This window comes from Leuciscus leuciscus (assembly GCF_965113295.1).
Source record: "Leuciscus leuciscus genome assembly, chromosome: 23".
Classification (NCBI taxonomy): domain Eukaryota; kingdom Metazoa; phylum Chordata; class Actinopteri; order Cypriniformes; family Leuciscidae; genus Leuciscus; species Leuciscus leuciscus.
The window spans coordinates 30,446,585-30,463,809 of record NC_138747.1 but is presented as its reverse complement, the minus strand read 5'-3'; the positions used below and the strand labels follow the sequence as shown (position 1 = coordinate 30,463,809).

Genomic DNA, 17,225 nt, shown 5'->3' with positions numbered 1-17,225 from the left:
GTCGACGTGATGACGTAATTGAGATCACTTCAGGGAGCCCTATCATCTTCGAGTGTCTACAGAACAAGCCAATTCGAACGTGAGCGACTGAAGGGGAATCCAAGTTTCCTAGCTAAAAGATTTCATGTATTTGATTAGAGCATGTTTTAGGCCTTAAGGTTGTTCAGTGGGTCTTTGCAGCATCTTCATTCATGACATTGGAAATTAAGAGCATTGTGGGAAACATTATACCATATTTTTCATATTTACCATATACCATATAGAAAATGTGCATATAGTGAATGTAAATATTAAGTTAATATTAGAAAATATTACGAGTAATATGGTAAAATAAACAACCTTCTAACTAAAGAGCTTTGTAAATGTGATTAGGATGTAAGTACAGTTTTATCTTATTGAATACATGCAGTTAATGGTGGATTCTCTGATGTTTTAAGGCCAGAGGTTTGGTATCACAAATGTTTGCTGTTATTTCTATGATGTTGGCATTTACTCACCCTCAAGTTGTTTCAAACCTGTATGAATTTCTTTCTTCTGTTGAACAAAAAAAAAGAAGATATTTTGAAGAATATGGGTAAACAAAAAGTTGATGGACCACAATGACTTTTATAGTATAGAAATAAAATAAAAAATACTATGGAAGTCAGTGGGGTCCATTCTTCGACATTCTTCAAAATATCTACTTTTGTGTTCAGCAGAAAATAGAAATTCATAGAGGTTTGGAACAACTTGAGTAAATGATGACAGAATACAATTTTTTGGGTGAACCATCCCTTTAAGGACACCTTAAATACTCAACTCACCCTCTTCCAGCTCATGACATCAGCGCTGAAACATCATTCAGCCTCAGTACTGACAGCAACTCTATTAACTGTACATAAAAGACCACTTTACTTTTTATTAGCTTCAGATTTAACATCATCAAATGTTGGACGAATACGGAGTAAAATCCAGTAGAGTTTGCACACTTTTAGTCTGCACCTAAAACCTGTGACTTCTGTACAGCTACAATTTTAAATTTGACATTCACAACACGTAGAAGAGAAACACTGACATTGCAAAGTAGGTAGACATTTGAGATTTCAATATATCAGTTCTTAAACTATTCTTGTGAAATATAGAATATAAAAAATATGTAAATGTGACATTTAAAGTCCTCCTGTAGTCGATAATTTGATCACCAAAATGACTTCTTTTTTTTTATTACTTAAAAAAAAATTATTCATGCCTTAAAATATCTTGAATGTAACTCTACACCCTTGCCTCATTTAGTATACGCGGTTCTATGAATATGCAAATGAGCCCCGCCTCCACTCACTCACTCCGCTCAGAGATCCACTGGTTGACGATCACACGTTGATCTGATTGGTTACAAGGTAGTTTGTGACGTCAGAAACACCAGCGATTTCAAAGCGTGTGTTTGAGACTGTCTTTGGTTCACTGCAGTTTTAAGGAGAAAATACTCAGCAATGCTGTCGACTTATGAACTTACACATGGTTTGTCTTAAAGCAGATTAAAAACACCACATAGACATATAAACAACATTAAAAGCTGGATTTTCACCGCAGGGGGACTTTAATATTTAAAATATTGCATTTGCACCAAGGCAAAATATATAATTTGAAATGTAACATTTTCAAAAATATGACTTTATGTTTCTAAAGACTTTAGAAATACAAAGACGGTGCACTAATATTACTTAAGAATAGCAGAAGGAAAGCACAATATGGTGGAATCAGTCCCGCCTTCTAAATAAAACAGCCAATCGCTGATTGGTAAATTAATTCATTCATGAGATGCGCTCTTATGCCTGCACATAACCTGGTCTAGACTGAAAAATAAGCTATTAAGCTATTATTTTAACGTTATCTGAGCATATGAAACAACATTTACGAGACAGTTCATGTCAGATTGTGTTGCTGATTTAAAATGTTATTTAATTGTGATTTCGACAAGCAGTTTTTGAGATTTCAGGATTCCCCCATTCAAATAGATGGGATTTGGACTTGGATGCTCGAGGCGTTGCAAATATGGCTGCCGAGTGAACAGACTTTCCTTGAATGGCACTTTGATAATAAAAAAGGACAAATATGGTATATTAGTTTAATGACATCATTATCTGTGATTATGAAGGGGTTTTCTCTCTCATTAACAAATATTATTGAATGCATTGGGAAATATGGAATACTTTTCAGTCACTGAGGTTTGTAATCTCACATTCTCGCTCAAATAGTAGTGCACAAAATGGATTACATCTATTGTATTGCACACACACACACACACACACACACACACACACACACACACACACACACACACACACACACACACACACACACACACACACACACACTTATCTGCACATGAATTTGGGAATCTCGTGGAGCTTCTGGTTTCATAAATGCAGAATGTGTGATTCAAAAAAAGATGTAGCATTTGAAACAAATGTCAAATTCTTCTAGTTTTAAGAGCGAGGCAGAGGATAGCCAACGCTGAGGTTATGAAGGACTGAGGCTGGGAAAGCACAAACTACACATTGTGCCTCGCTATTTATTTATATAGAATTGGAGTGGAATTTCTGGGGTTTGGCCCAATTCTTTAAACCACCAGTGGTGTGTGTGTGTGTGACAGAGAGAGAGAGAGAGAGAGAGAGAGAGAGAGAGAGAGAGAGAGAGAGAGAGAGAGAGAGAAATTAGAAGTAGTGATTGAGTGTTTGCATGATGGAGGATTCTAGTAAACTCATTTGAGTAAAATTAACATTTCCAAGTTATACAGGATTATCTTCTTAATTTGTTCAACTTTAAAGAAAGAAAGGCACATCGATAGACAGAGGAGTGTGTGGTGATAGAGATCAGCCGGCTTGTGCACATGCTGCAGGGAAGCTGTCCCATCACAAGTTAGCTGGCATGACTTACTGACATTAAAACAGGAGCGAGTCGAGCGCTTTTATGCCGGTAGCGTTTGTCGAGCTGTGCAGGAATCTTTCTGCTTGTCCAGTTACAGGAATAGTTCACCCAAAAAGGAACATTTCAACATCATTTAAAAATATAACTATGTAACTAACTGTTTATAACTATGTAATAATAATTAAATTAATCACTTGATACAATGCACTTATTGTGTAGTTGTGTTTTTACAATAGTCTGTAACAAAATATGGACGTAGTGTCAGTAACGTCACCTGTAGGTCGCCATCTTGGCAGCGCGTCACTCCCGGATAAACGAAAAGGGGCAGCGAGGCGGATTAGCTGAGGTGACGTGACGCTTACAGACAGCAGACAAACGGCTAGTAGTGACTTCAGTGGCAATCCATCTGTCACTCAAGTGGCCACGCCCTTAATTATGCAGAACTTTAAGACTTAACATAATTTAAATGGATGAGTTATAAAAAAATTCACCCCCTCACAGTCGTCATGAAGGGCAAAATTAGCTATATAGACCAAAACCACTTTTTGCACCAGGCTGTAAAAAAAAAATTCTGCTGTAAAGTTGGACATTTTAACATGAGGGTCTGTGGGATTGACTCTCTTTTGCAGCCTGTCTCTAGTGGCCAGTAGATGAATTGCAGTTTAAGTCACTTCCGTGTTGGATTCGAGAGAGAGACAGGAAGGTTGCCGCTTGGTTTTTACAACGAACTTCAATAAAAAAAAAAAAACACCTGCATGTAATTACATCTGTAAATAATGTCTGTAATTACATCTATTATTACCGTTGACCCTTAACCCACCCTTAACCCTACCTATACCACCAGACCTTTCCTAACCTTACCCGTATCCACATCAGTAGCAGCACCAGTGCTCTGCAATACATCAACACAATAAGTGCATTGTGCAATTTGTGCATAACAATTATTGTTACTTTTTATGTAGGTACATGGTAGTTCAAGACACTTAATATAAAGTGGGACCAAATTAGGTGTACGATTTTTCACTCAGAAATTGTTAGTAAATGTACTTTTATTTACGACTTTGAAAATATTTTTTTACAGTGTAAGGGCCAGATTTACTAACAGCTTGCGTCAGTGCAAGCCCTCTTTCGGCGTTTAAAACTACTGTCGGGATTTACTGAAGACACGCAGTGAAACATTAGCACTGAAAAGGCTTGGACAGTTATTTTTGCGGCTTATGCATTTGTAGGAGTTTTCCTTTCAGGTGCAAAATTTCTTGGAAGAGAGTACTTAAATGAATCATGCAAGGTGATTTACTAAGGTTTGCGTCAATTTACTGGTGTTTGGCAAAAAAAAAAGAAGCATCTCTTAACCCATTTTGCGCCTGTTAGTAGATCCCCCACACATGATTATCAGAGGCCTACGCTAATCTGCGCTTGGTAGATTGTGTTTATCATTATGGAAATGATTCGGCTGCATCTGTGTTCTTTCATTTGCACGTCGTTAGTAGATCCCATTATCGCTTTTATGGAAAGGTTTAGTAAACCATACCCATAGTCAACTTCTACATAGCTGACTTCTCCTTTGAATGAACTTTTGCAGATTTATTAGCAATGGAAATGTAGTTAATTGCACATTTGCAAATGTTTGTATGTGTACATAAGTGCCCTGTAATGCAGAGAAGACTGTTTTCCCCCTTGAGGGTCAGATTACAATTCATGACCGGCACACAACACACACACACACACACACACACACACACACACACACACACACACACACACACACACACACACACACACACACACACACACACACACACACACACACACACACACACACACACACACACACACACACACACACACACACACACACACACACACAGACAAACACAGACACACACACTACAGACCCCCAAGGAACCACACATTCCAATACAAGCAAATCCAGCACACATGCAGTCAGAAATCCAAACCCAAACGCTGCGTAGCTCCAGCCACAAATGATGAGGTCCAGGTTTATGTTCCTCGCTGGAAGAAGAGCGAGTTGTTTGAACAGAGCAGGGTTTGTTCCGTCTGTCTGGGCATCCCATGACGCTAGTGCTCGGCAGTAAAAAAACATAAGTTTGATTCTGCAAGATCCTGCAGATGAGGCACTGACGCCAATGGACAAAGACAGAGACAATATACAAAAAAATAAAAAGATAGAAAGGGAGCAGGGGCACAGATGGACAGGAATGATTGGCAGATCGATGAAAAGCAGGAAGGCCTGAGAAAGAGACAGAGAGAAAGAGACAGAATGGGGCACCTTTTCCTGTCTGCATTCCCCTTTCCTTTCTGCAGTCCTCGAGCCTTGGCCCGCGAGTGTGTGTGTGTGTGTGTGTGTGTGTGTGTGTTTGAAGGGGGTGTAATTGCCTCAAGGTGTGGAGAGAACAGAACTGGCTGAGACTGTGCAGTGCTGCTCCCTGCTGTGTGTCACTGAGGAGTGTGTGTGTGTGTGTGTGTGTGTGTGTGTGTGTGTGAGAGAGAGAGAGAGAGAAAGAGAGAGAGAGAACAAGAGAATGAGAAAAGCAAGAGAAGGAGGGGGACGTGTTGAAAGACAGGTGAAAATGTTGAGGCAGAGAGAGCAAAGGTATGGGGTGAAATAGGGGGTAACGTATGTGCGGATTAACAGATGTCTACAGAATGGGAAGGCAGGAGAAAGAAAAGCATGGGTGTTTTTGTTCCATTTTAGTGAAAATGCATAAAAAAAATGTTTAGTACAAAAATGACAGGAAAAGCACTTGTCATGTATTGTGTATTGTGTACATTGTATATTGGCTGATGCTTTTTTTTTGTTTTGTTTTTGTCTCTGCATTGCCAAATGTATGTAAGACGTCTATAGACTATATAAACATGAACAGATATTGACAAAAGAAAAAAGTTTTGAACATAAAATTTTTCTACAATGTAGTGTTTCGATATAAAACTTTATTTTTTATTTTTATTCTCTTAGGTAGAACATAGTGTATTTGTGCTGCATTTCCCAAATATAAAATAACTCTAGTTAGTAACCTAAGAGACACTTTTTCCCCCTCAAATGTGTTGGAAGAAATTTTATTCATTAATTATACGTTAAGATGAACTAACAATAAAAAAAAGAGTAACCCTGCAAAAAACTCCACAAACACATTCTCTTGTATGTAAAAGTCATGAATAAAACAATTGATATAAAAACTTTTTCAATGGTCCATTCTACTAACTATAAGTAACTTTGCAACTACATGTCAACTAGCAGTCATTAGAGTATTAATAGACTGTCTGTTTAAAGCTACACTGTGTAGGATTTTCTCCCATCTAGCGGTGAAATTGTATATGACTACCAACTGAATATTACTTTCTAGCTCCTCCCTTTCCGAGGGCGTTTTAACTCCTACGGTGGCCGTATTATTTCAAATCTGCCGGCAGTTGCGAGTAATCTCCCCCTCGCATTCGTCACGGCGCCACTGAGTGTAAAAACGCGAAAGGCGAAGCTTGAATTTCCAGGAATGTCCCTCTTTGGCTAATGTATTTTCAAGATGGAGGCGCAACATGGCTTCCGCCATTCGAGCGACTCTCTCGTATGTATTCTAAATTGTAGATTATACACTTACAAGAATACTTGATTAGTTGGTTGAAGTGATTACACATTAATGAGAATGTATAATTTTGAAAGAACAAAGTGTTTTTTGCTAAAAATCAACTTAAAATATTACACAGTGTAGCTTTGATATCTGAAAATACTTTTACTTTGATTCTCCTCAACACACATTCTACTGATTATAAGTAACTTTGCAACTACATGTCAACTTATTCTAACCCAAACCCTAACCTAAAAGTCTACTAATACTTTAATGAGAGTGAGGGGCCGTTTACACGACATTGTTTTCAACTATAAACTGAAAATCTTTTATGCATTTTGGCTGTTCATTTAAACGACAATTCCATTTTGGGAGCCTGAGAATGCAAACTTAAAAGTGCACGTTTTTGAAAACGTCTCGGGTTACGACTGTAACCCTTGTTCCCCGAGAAGGGAACGAGACACTGCGTCGTCGTCGTGACGACACTATGGGAACGCCCCCAGCGTAACGCATCTGAAGCATGAATGAAATCTGTCCAATCCTGATTGGTGCTGCGTCATGACGTAGTAGATGACGGCATGCCCGGAAGATACAAAGGGACGCTGGCTCAAACACACGTTAGCTACTTTGCGATGAAGCAAGCGCTCTGAACGTGGTAGGTGTGGCGGCGAGACGCAGTGTCTCGTTCCCTTCTCGGGGAACAAGGGTTACAGTCGTAACCCGAGACGTTCCCCTTCGAGGGAACTCGCACTGCGTCGTCGTCGTGACGACACTATGGGAACGCAATGCCCACTATGCCACACCATAAGCACGCCACCCTAGTGTGAAGCTGGGAGACCAGGCACACTTAGGACGCGATCACTCTGGCGCCAGGCGTCACAGGGAGTTGCAGACTATAAAATCTTATGAAGGTGTGTGGAGTGGCCCACCCAGCCGCTTCGCAAATATCTTGAAGCGAGGCCCCAGAAAGGAGGGCTACCGAGGAGGCCATGCTCCTGGTAGAATGAGCCCTCACAGCTATAGGTGAAGGCAGACTGCGCACCTGATAAGCCATGGCTATAGCCTGAACAATCCAATTACTGATTGTCTGCTTGGATGCAGGCAGCCCTTTCTTGGGTGAACCAAAGCACACCAACAACTGGTCTGACTTCCTCCACTGAGAGGACCTCTCAAGGTACACTCACAGGGCTCTGACCGGGCAGAGCAGGTGAAGTCTCCCCTCTTCCGCCGTCACGTGAGGTGGAGGATGGAATGCCTGAAGAACCACTGACCGTGCCACATTAAATGGCACCTTGGGCACATAGCCCGGTCTAGGGTGTAAGATGGCCTTAACTCCGCCAGGGGCAAACTCCAGGCAAGTTGGCATTATAGCCAAGGCCTGGAGATCCCTCACTCTCCTCAGAGAGGTGATAGCAAGGAGAAAGGCCACCTTAAGGGTCAGGTTCTTTGCCTCAGCCGACTCCAGTGGCTCGAAGGGGGCCTCAGCCAACCCTTCAAGTACCACCGCCAGGTCCCAGGTTGGAACTCTGGAGCGAGCCGCAGGCCTCATCCTCCGAGCCCCACGGAGGAAACGTACAACCAGATGGTGCTTCCCCAAAGGCCCCTCACCTATAGGCGAGTGGAAAGCCGCAATGGCAGCCACATACACCTTAAGTGTGGACGGGGTAAGACCGGCGGAGAAACGATCTTGGAGGAACTCCAGCACTGAAGCCACTGGGCAGTTAACTGGGTCCACCTCACGCTCTCTACACCAAGTGGAAAACACATTCCACTTCAGGCTGTACAGTCTCCTGGTAGAGGGAGCCCTGGAGCTGAGTAAGGTCTCGACAACATCTGCTGACAGGCCAGCCTCTAGGTACCGAGCCCCCTCAGGGGCCAGACCCAAAGGTTCCACAGCTCTGGCCGGGGGTGAAATATTGTGCCCCCTGCCTGAGACAGCAGATCCCTCCTCAGAGGGACCTGCCACGGGAGGCCGTCTAGCAGAGCTATAATGTCCGAGAACCAAACTCGGGTCGGCCAGCGGGGTGCTACTAAAAGTAGACTGATCCCCTCTCGGCGAACCCGCTCCAAGACTCCCGGGAGCAGAGCGATCGGGGGAAATGCGTACAGACGCAGCCTCGGCCACGTCTGCATCATGGCATCCAGCCCCAGCGGAGCTGGATGTCTGAGAGAGAACCACAGTGGACAGTGGGACGTCTCTTGAGACGCAAAGAGATCCACTTCCACCGGGCCAAATCTCACGCATATGGCTTTTACCACCTCTGGGTGGAGTCGCCACTCCCCGGGCCTCAGCCCCTGCCTCGACAGGACGTCTGCTCCCTGATTTTGGTCCCCGGGGACGTACATCGCTCTGAGAGACGATATTTTCCCCTGGGACCACAGGAGGATCTGGTGTGCCAATCTGCATAGAGGGCGCGACCTCAGACACCCCTGGTGATTCAGATACGCGACAACGGAAGTGTTGTCCGAGCGTATCAGGACATGGTGGCCGCGGAGGTCTGGGAAAAAGCTCCTCAGAGCTTTGTAGGCCGCCAGCATTTGCCACTAAAACAGGGGTGCGACAAGGGGGCATACTTTCACCTTGCCTCTTTAACATTGTCATTGACCATGTGCTTAAAAAAGCGCTAGACGATAACCCTATTGGAGTAACCATTTACCCATCAGAACGACCGATTACTGATCTTACATTTGCAGATGATATAGCAGTCCTTGCAGAGTCAATGGATTCCATGCAAATAATGATTGACCACATTACCCAAATGGCAGCTTCTGTTGGTCTGAAATTAAACTGCCAAAAATCTAAATACATGACTGCTAATACTGACCCCATAAACCCCAATAATAACCTAACCATCGAAAATGAACCAATGGAACTTGTCACCTCATTCACATATCTAGGAAGCAACATTGCCCTAATAGGAAGCTCGGATGAAGAAGTTCAAATAAGAATACAAAGAGCTTCCTCAATCTTTGCGGCACTGAAATATTTATGGAATAGACGTGACATCCGAATCAAAACAAAAACAAGAATATATTGTGCTATAGTTCGGGCGACACTACTGTATGCCTCTGAAACGTGGCCTCTGAAAGCTGACCAACAAAAAAGGATGGAAATATTCGACCACCGCTGCCTAAGACGCATAGCCAAAATCAGTTGGTCTGACTTCATCTCAAATGAACAGGTCCGTGAATGCTGTGGCCTAAAGGAGTCCCTGTCTTCAGTGCTTATGCAACGCCGCTGGAAATGGATTGGACATGTTTTACGTATGCAAAATAATCGCCTACCATTACAAACTTTTATGGCCATTCCTGGCCCTCTTTGGAAACGCCCTAAAGGAGGCGTTCGTATGACAACGAAAAGATACTTTCACAAGGCTGCCGAATCCTTTATCATGGTACCCTTTGGATTGAGTAGAAAGAAATATGACAAAGAATGGCAAGGACATATTCAAACCTTGGCTATGGACCGAGTACAATGGAGGTGCATTACACAGGATGTCGTCCAAACCCTGCAGGGGTGTAAAGGACGTTAAGCAGTAAGCAGCATTTCCAGGCAATTGATGTGCCAAGAAGAGTGCCGGGTCTCCCACAGACCTCTCGCAAAGCGGCCGTCCATGACCGCGCCCCAACCAGTAAGGGAGGCATCTGTTGAAACGGTTTTCCGGCAACATGATGCTCCCAGTACTGGTCCCTGGGACAGGAACCAAGGTTTCCTCCATATGACGAGAGAACGAAGGCATCTGCGCGTTACTCTGATCATACGGAACGGATTTCCCCTCGGGGAAAACCCCTTGGCTCTCAACCACCACTGTAGGGGTCTCATGTGTAGCAGGCCAAAAGGTATGACGTTGGACGCTGCTGCCATGTGCCCCAGCAGTATTTGAAACTGCTTCACAGTGAGGTTGTGGCCTAGCTTCACTCTGGAGACCAACGCCTGTATGGAACCCACCCGAGCAGGAGACATTTGTGCCCGCATCGTCGTGGAGTCCCATACCACTCCCAGGAACGTAGTCCTCTGGGAGGGCGTCAACACGCTTTTCTTCGTGTTGAGTCTCAGCCCCAAGCACCTGATATGAGCGAGAACGACATCTCGATGTCGAACTGCCATATCGTACGACTCGGCTAATATTAGCCAGTCGTCGATGTAATTGAGTACACAAATGCCCTGGAGTCTCAGCGGAGCCAGCACTGCATCCATGCACTTGGTGAAGGTGCGAGGGGAGAGAGCTAGGCCAAAGGGAAGAACCCGATATTGGTACGCTTCGTCCCCGAAAGTGAACCTCAGGAACTTCCTGTGACATGGAAGGATGGAGATATGGAAGTATGCGTCCTTCAGATCTATCGTGACGAACCAGTCCTCGAACTGGATCTGACTCACGACGGCTGGAATTGTGAGCATCTTGAACCTGAATCTCCTCAGAGAACGATTCAAGTGCCTGAGATCTATTATTGGACGCAACCCCCCATCCTTCTTGGGAACTATGAAGTACCGGCTGTAGAACCCGGACTCCCTGTCTGGCAGAGGAACACGTTCTATGGCCTCCTTGACCAACAGGGATTGAACTTCCTGTTCCATAACTCGAACCTGCTCTGGGCCGACCACAGTCCAGACCACCCCGTTGAACTTCGGGGGAGGGGAGCTGAACTGCAGTCTGTAACCCAGCTCTACAGTACGCAGGGCCCACGCAGATATATTCGGAAGGCATGACCATGCGCCAAGATAATCTACTAAGGGAACCAGCCTCTCGAGGCTGGCCTCGGGTGTCAACCGAGCCTCGTTCCCGACCCCCTGAAGCGGCTGACCGGCAGGGAGCAGTCGAGAATGATTTTCGGTGTGCGTACGCGTTCGCTGCCCAGCCGCAGGTCTTACTTGAGGTGGCTGGAGCGGCGTGCGTGCGCGGGAAATCAGTGTGGCCCGAAGCGTACTGGACGGCGGGAGCACAGCACTGATTCCCCGAGAGCTCCGGGACGGAGGCGACCTCAATCGCTCCATCCCGGGGGGGGACAGCTCTCAGCGGTACCTCGAGAGCGTCGCCTCCTTTGCCAGGCTCCCTCAGGAGGGGCGCGGGCGGCGACACTCTCTTTCTGCACCTGACGGTGCAAGGAGCTGGTAGACAGCTGAGACTGCCCTTTTGCGGCAGTCTTCCCCGAAGAGCTAGGACGGCGAGGGAGGTACTGATGGAAGGCAGCTGACTGCTTTTTCACCTCCTGAAACCTCTCGACTACGGAATCAACCGCGCCGCCGAAGAGGCCAGAAGGCGAAATCGGAGAGTCGAGAAGAAAGTGCTTCTCCCTCTCCTTCATCCCTGATAAATTTTGCCAGAGATGTCTCTCTACGCATACCAGACCAGCCATAGAGGCCGATTGCACGGGCCGTCTCTTTGGTAATGCGTAGAGATAAATCAGTAGCCTTCCTCAGTTCCAAAATATCATCAGGGGAAGGACCCTCGCCTTCGTCTAGCTCTTTGAGGAGATCAGCTTGATAAGCCTGCAATACCGCCATGGTATGCAGGCAGCTACCAGCCCGCCCGGCCGCCATAAAAGCTCTGCCCACCAGAGAAGATGTTTCTCGGCATGGCTTGGTGGGCAATACCGGGGCCTTCAGGGAAGATGCGGCCTCGGGAGAAAGATAGCTCGCGAGAGCTTCCTCTACCCGAGGGATCTTCCCATAACCGTGCTCAGCCGCCCCCAGTACATTAGCGAAATCGAGCACTGGGGGATTGGAGAGCCTGGCTGAATAAGGTTTTTCCCACGACTTGCACAACTCATTGTGCAAGTCAGGAAAAAACGGAAGGCCCCGGCGTGGAGGCTGAGCCCGGCGCTTAAAGAACCTCTCATCCAGTTTACTAGATGGCTGGACTACAGGTTCTTCCTGTGGCCAATTTATATTTAATTTGGCCACAGCGCGGGTCAAAACCTCCACCAGCTCTTCTTGAGCGGGTGTATGAAGCGGTGGATGGGGCTCCATAACACCCGCCTCGATGCTCACAGCATCTGACCCCTCAGAGCCTGATAGCTGAAGCATCGGTGCCTCCACCTCGCGGGAAGAAGCCGCATCGCGGGCTTCCACACGAGGCGGGAGAGCGTCAGAATCTTCAGACGAGGACTGGGAAGATGACGAATCAGTCCCATGTCCCGCTGAAAGATCCATCTGCGAACCCCATGATCTGCGGCGCCGCGCTGCCTCGGCAACGGCGGGCCCAGAACCACGAGGCTCGCGAGCTTGGCCGAGCTGATCAAATATAGCAAGCTGCGAGCGCAATACCCTCAGCGGCAGCTTCTCACACTCGCTACAAGCGGCTCCCTCGAGAGCCGCTCTAGCGTGCTGCGCGCCGAGACAATGCACACACATGAGGTGTGTGTCCGTGCCCGAAATGAAACGTGGACACGGGTGCACACACCTTTTAAACTGCTCGCTTGCCATTGATAATAATGCTTGTGAAAACCTGGACAAACAACACCAAATAAGACTCACAGAACACAGAGCGCTTTAGCTGAAGAGCAAAAAGCTAACGTGTGTTTGAGCCAGCGTCCCTTTGTATCTTCCGGGCATGCCGTCATCTACTACGTCATGACGCAGCACCTATCAGGATTGGACAGATTTCATTCATGCTTCAGATGCGTTACGCTGGGGGCGTTCCCATAGTGTCGTCACGACGACGACGCAGTGCGAGTTCCCTCGAAGGGGAACCATACCATTATCTCCTCCTTGTAAACTATGTTTTTGTGAAAACGGCAACATCATGCACATGTGTGTCTATAGTCATGTACAAATACTTGACAACCACAACAACAAGTGTTTATTAACACTTTCACAACATGAACATGAACACAACATGCTTTCACCATCTTGATTGTTTGTATTCACCGCTCTGTAGAAGAATGTTTCTGTACAAATTGGCATTGCTGACTACTGGCCTGGCATGCATAATACAGCGTTTTTAGTCATTTTCGGGATTCCATCTCAACAGGGATTTTTTTTTTTTTGTGTCTTTTCAAAATGTAAAGAAAAAAGTTTTCCGTCTTTAGTACATTGTTGTCGTGTAAACGTCCCCTTAGTTGACATGCATGTGCAAAGTTAGTAGAATTCCTAAATTGGACCATCGAAATAAAGTTTAACCAACTGGGTATTAGGAAAATTAGGGGAATAAACAAGTGGCACAATGAAAAAAACAGACAAAGGGCCCTATTTTAAGGATCTAAGCGCATGGTCTAAAGCACACGGCGTAAGAGCACTAATGGCGCTTTTCCACTACACAGTACCAGCTCGCCTCGGCTCGGCTCGACTCGACTCGGCTCTGTTTGGTTTTCCACTGTGTAAAAGTTGTACCTGTACCTGCTTCCAGGTACTTTTTTTCGTACCACTTCCGGCGGGGTTCTGAGCGAGCTGAGGCGATACTAAAATGTGACGTGAAAACACAGCAGACTGCTGATTGGTCAGAGAGAATCGTCACTATTCACTGCGTCATCATTGCACGCGCCAGACGGAGTATCCTGAATAAAAAACAACAAAAACAAAAACATCCAAAAACAGCATACACTCGATTTCCTCCATTGTCCTGTGTGTGTGTTTGGGTAGCGGGTGTGTCTCGCGCGTCTCGCGTAAAAGATTAAGTCACGGCAGTTTCCTGCGGCGTCGCTATGACGACCAGGTACTATTGTGGAGGTACTATCTGCAATGGAAAACGGAGCGAAAAGCGAGCCGAGCCGAGCTGAGTCGAGTCGAGTCGAGTCGAGTCGAGTCGAGTCGAGTCGAGTCGAGTCGAGTTGAGCTGGTACTGGTAATGGAAAAGCGCCATTAGTGTGAGTCCGAATCCACTTTTGCTAGTTTAACGATGGGAAAAATGGTCGGCGCTCCCGTCGCATGGTCTAAGTCTAAAAGGGTTGTCCATATTCTCTTATAGTAATGAGTAATGGGTGTGTTTTGGGATTTACGTGCGTTAATCAGAGTCTCTTCTCCCATTCCCTTTAATTCGCTATTTACATGACGGAATTTGCAAGCAGAAAAACTGAATGCTTCTCTAGCGAGGAAACGGATCTGCTCGTGCACAAGGTTAAAGCTGTGTGTGTGTGAGTGTGTGTGAGTGTGAGTGTGAGTGTGAGTGTGTGTGTGTGTGTGTGTGTGTGAGGGTAAAGCGCAAGCAGACCATCTACGGGACAAGCCGGATTCCCCCATATCTTTATGTACACAATAATAATCTTTTACATTGTAATCCTCTTATTTTTGATATTTGACATATTTGTGTGCTGCTGCGCATCCCTGTGTGTATAATAAGCAGAGTGTGCGTGTAATAAGCAGAGTGTACACGCCTATAGGCGCACATTACTAATGCGCTCTTTAAATAACAAAAAAAATATTGCACCATTGACTGGCTCAGTCTATTTCTGATTCCTCAAAATAGCAACGCTCCAACAATGCGCCTGAACACACCTCGTTTTCACACCAGCAGCCCATGGGCGCACAAATAGGTGCAAATGCATTTGCTATTTAAACAACGTGGCACAGGACGTGAAAATGAAAACTGCGTCGGACTGAAATCAGCAAAACTCACTTTTGTCACGCCTGGCGCTGCATTGCACCGGATGTATGATAGGGCCCAAAGAGTTGAGTGAGGCAGGCATAGAGAACCAGGCGCCAGAGAGAGTGAGTGAACGAGAGAGAGAGAGAGAGAGAGAGAGGGAGGGAGGGAGGGAGGGCAGAAGTTTTGGGGGAAAGTTAGCACCCCACTGGGGCTGGCTTTAAGAGTTCAGTCCTCGTGAATGAGGGGAGGAAAAGGGAAAAGCAGGGAAGGTGGATCATATAGGCTGTGGGTTTGTGTGAATTTCATGCCACTCTTCTCCTCTCACACTTCTCTGGAGGAAATGTGATTATAATGAGACTCATGAGTCAGCGATTACATTTGATTCAAAGTGCTATGCTGCAGAAATGCAACAAACAGGGGAAATTGCTTATTTCAAAACACTAACAATTAGTCTTAATATAAATAGATTACATGTTGTTTTACTTAGGAAAATGACAAGCTGAAATGTCTGGACATTACATAAAAACAACACAAAAACATCTCTGTCATTATTAACTCACAGTTTCCTCACTGACACAGTCTGTAAATACGTGAAACGTTTTTTTATCATCCTTTAGCACTGCTTTCTAAATAATGCACAACACTATGAAAAACATGTCAAAGTAAGAACATTTGATGCAGACTTTGGCTGGGTCAAGTCAAGTTTAGAAGAATAAAGAAATGCAATACAGAGTCAACAGGGACAGTTGACGTAGATTTCGGCATATTTCAGTAGCGACGGATTGGAAGAGTTACCGCAGATCTGGACAGCATTAAGTTGTGGTGCACTTGATGAAATGAGAGAAAAATAAAGATGATGTAGTAAACCCGTGGAGGAGAGGTGAGGTGAGGTGAGGGTTTGGGGCGATGATGATGATGATGATGATGACAGTCAAAACATCACTGAAAGACAGGCTTGAAGAGCTTGAGTCGCTTTAATGTGGCGAAAGTCTTCAAATAGTCACACTGTACATCCATAACCCTTCACAGTCAAACCAAAGCATATTTCTTCTCTGTAGAACTGGATGGAAACTTTCAGTTAATCTATGACCTTTTATTTTATGCAATTTTATTGAGAAAGGACAGGAAGTGAACAGTAGAAGAGGGAGGAATGCGATCTGAAATACTGCAGATGGAAATATTCCTCATGTTTATGGTTTTTTTTTTGTGTGTGTTGCTATATGAATATTTTAATTGTTATAGTTGACTGTTAAGCAGCACTAAAGTGCAAAAGGCTATCACAGCACATCATGTAATGTAACATCATTACATCTATGTAATGTATTGTATTTATGCCTATATTGAGACCCATTATTAATAAAATCGTTGTGTTTATTTGTTTAGAGATCAAATTGGAAAAAAACAACTACAATATAAGATTAGGATAACATTAAGACATATTATTAATTTCTGTTCATTTTCCGTAAGTTAAAATCATTTAAAATCATTGGCCAAAAGGTCCAAGACCACTAGTGAAAATGCTTTTTGTGTTTTCTTAGTTAAATACAAATTGTTTCATTACAAATTATATTATTGGAATATACTTGAGTGAACAGTCTGAGTGAAAAGTTGAACTGAATTAACATGAATTTCAGCATAGAATGTTACACATATATTTGCATATACTAACATTTAAATGCTAGAGAATCTTAAATGTTTTTTCTTCGTTTTGTGTCTTTTGTTTAAAATGTTCTGTATATATGATTTTTGAACTTTTTGGATAAAAGTCAGAATTGAAGAAGTGGCTCCTTGTATCAATATTACAGTAATTCAAAGTTGTTTATCGATTTCCGTAAGATAAAAAAAAAAACATACAACTTTAATATTTTGAAAACTTTTTTTCAAATCTTTCATAAAAGGCTTTTTGACAAAAATCAGGGTTCAATTTAATTTAGTAGCCAATAAGTTCATCCCTTAAAACTCATCTCTGATCACCAAAATTACATATCTAAAAGTGTTTTTCCCAGCCCGTTCTCATCCCAAGGCGTCATATATTGACGCTTTTGACATTTCGTCTACATCGAACGCACATGGCACCCTTTAGCGTCAATATGAGACGCAGATAGAAATGGGCCAGAAGGCGCCTCCTAGCGGTCTAACCCTATCCCTACACTACACCTAAACCTACCCATAACCGAACAAAGCTCTGTGCGTCTCATATTGACGCTAAAGGGTG

The 17,225-nt window shown here is 44.4% G+C and overlaps 1 protein-coding gene across 2 annotated transcripts in view; it reads left to right on the top strand.

The window, feature by feature from the left end:
- The window catches only part of rargb (retinoic acid receptor, gamma b), a 64,748-nt gene that overhangs the window by 20,612 nt on the left and 26,911 nt on the right, over nt 1-17,225 (top strand). The gene's annotated exons all lie outside the window — the stretch shown is intronic.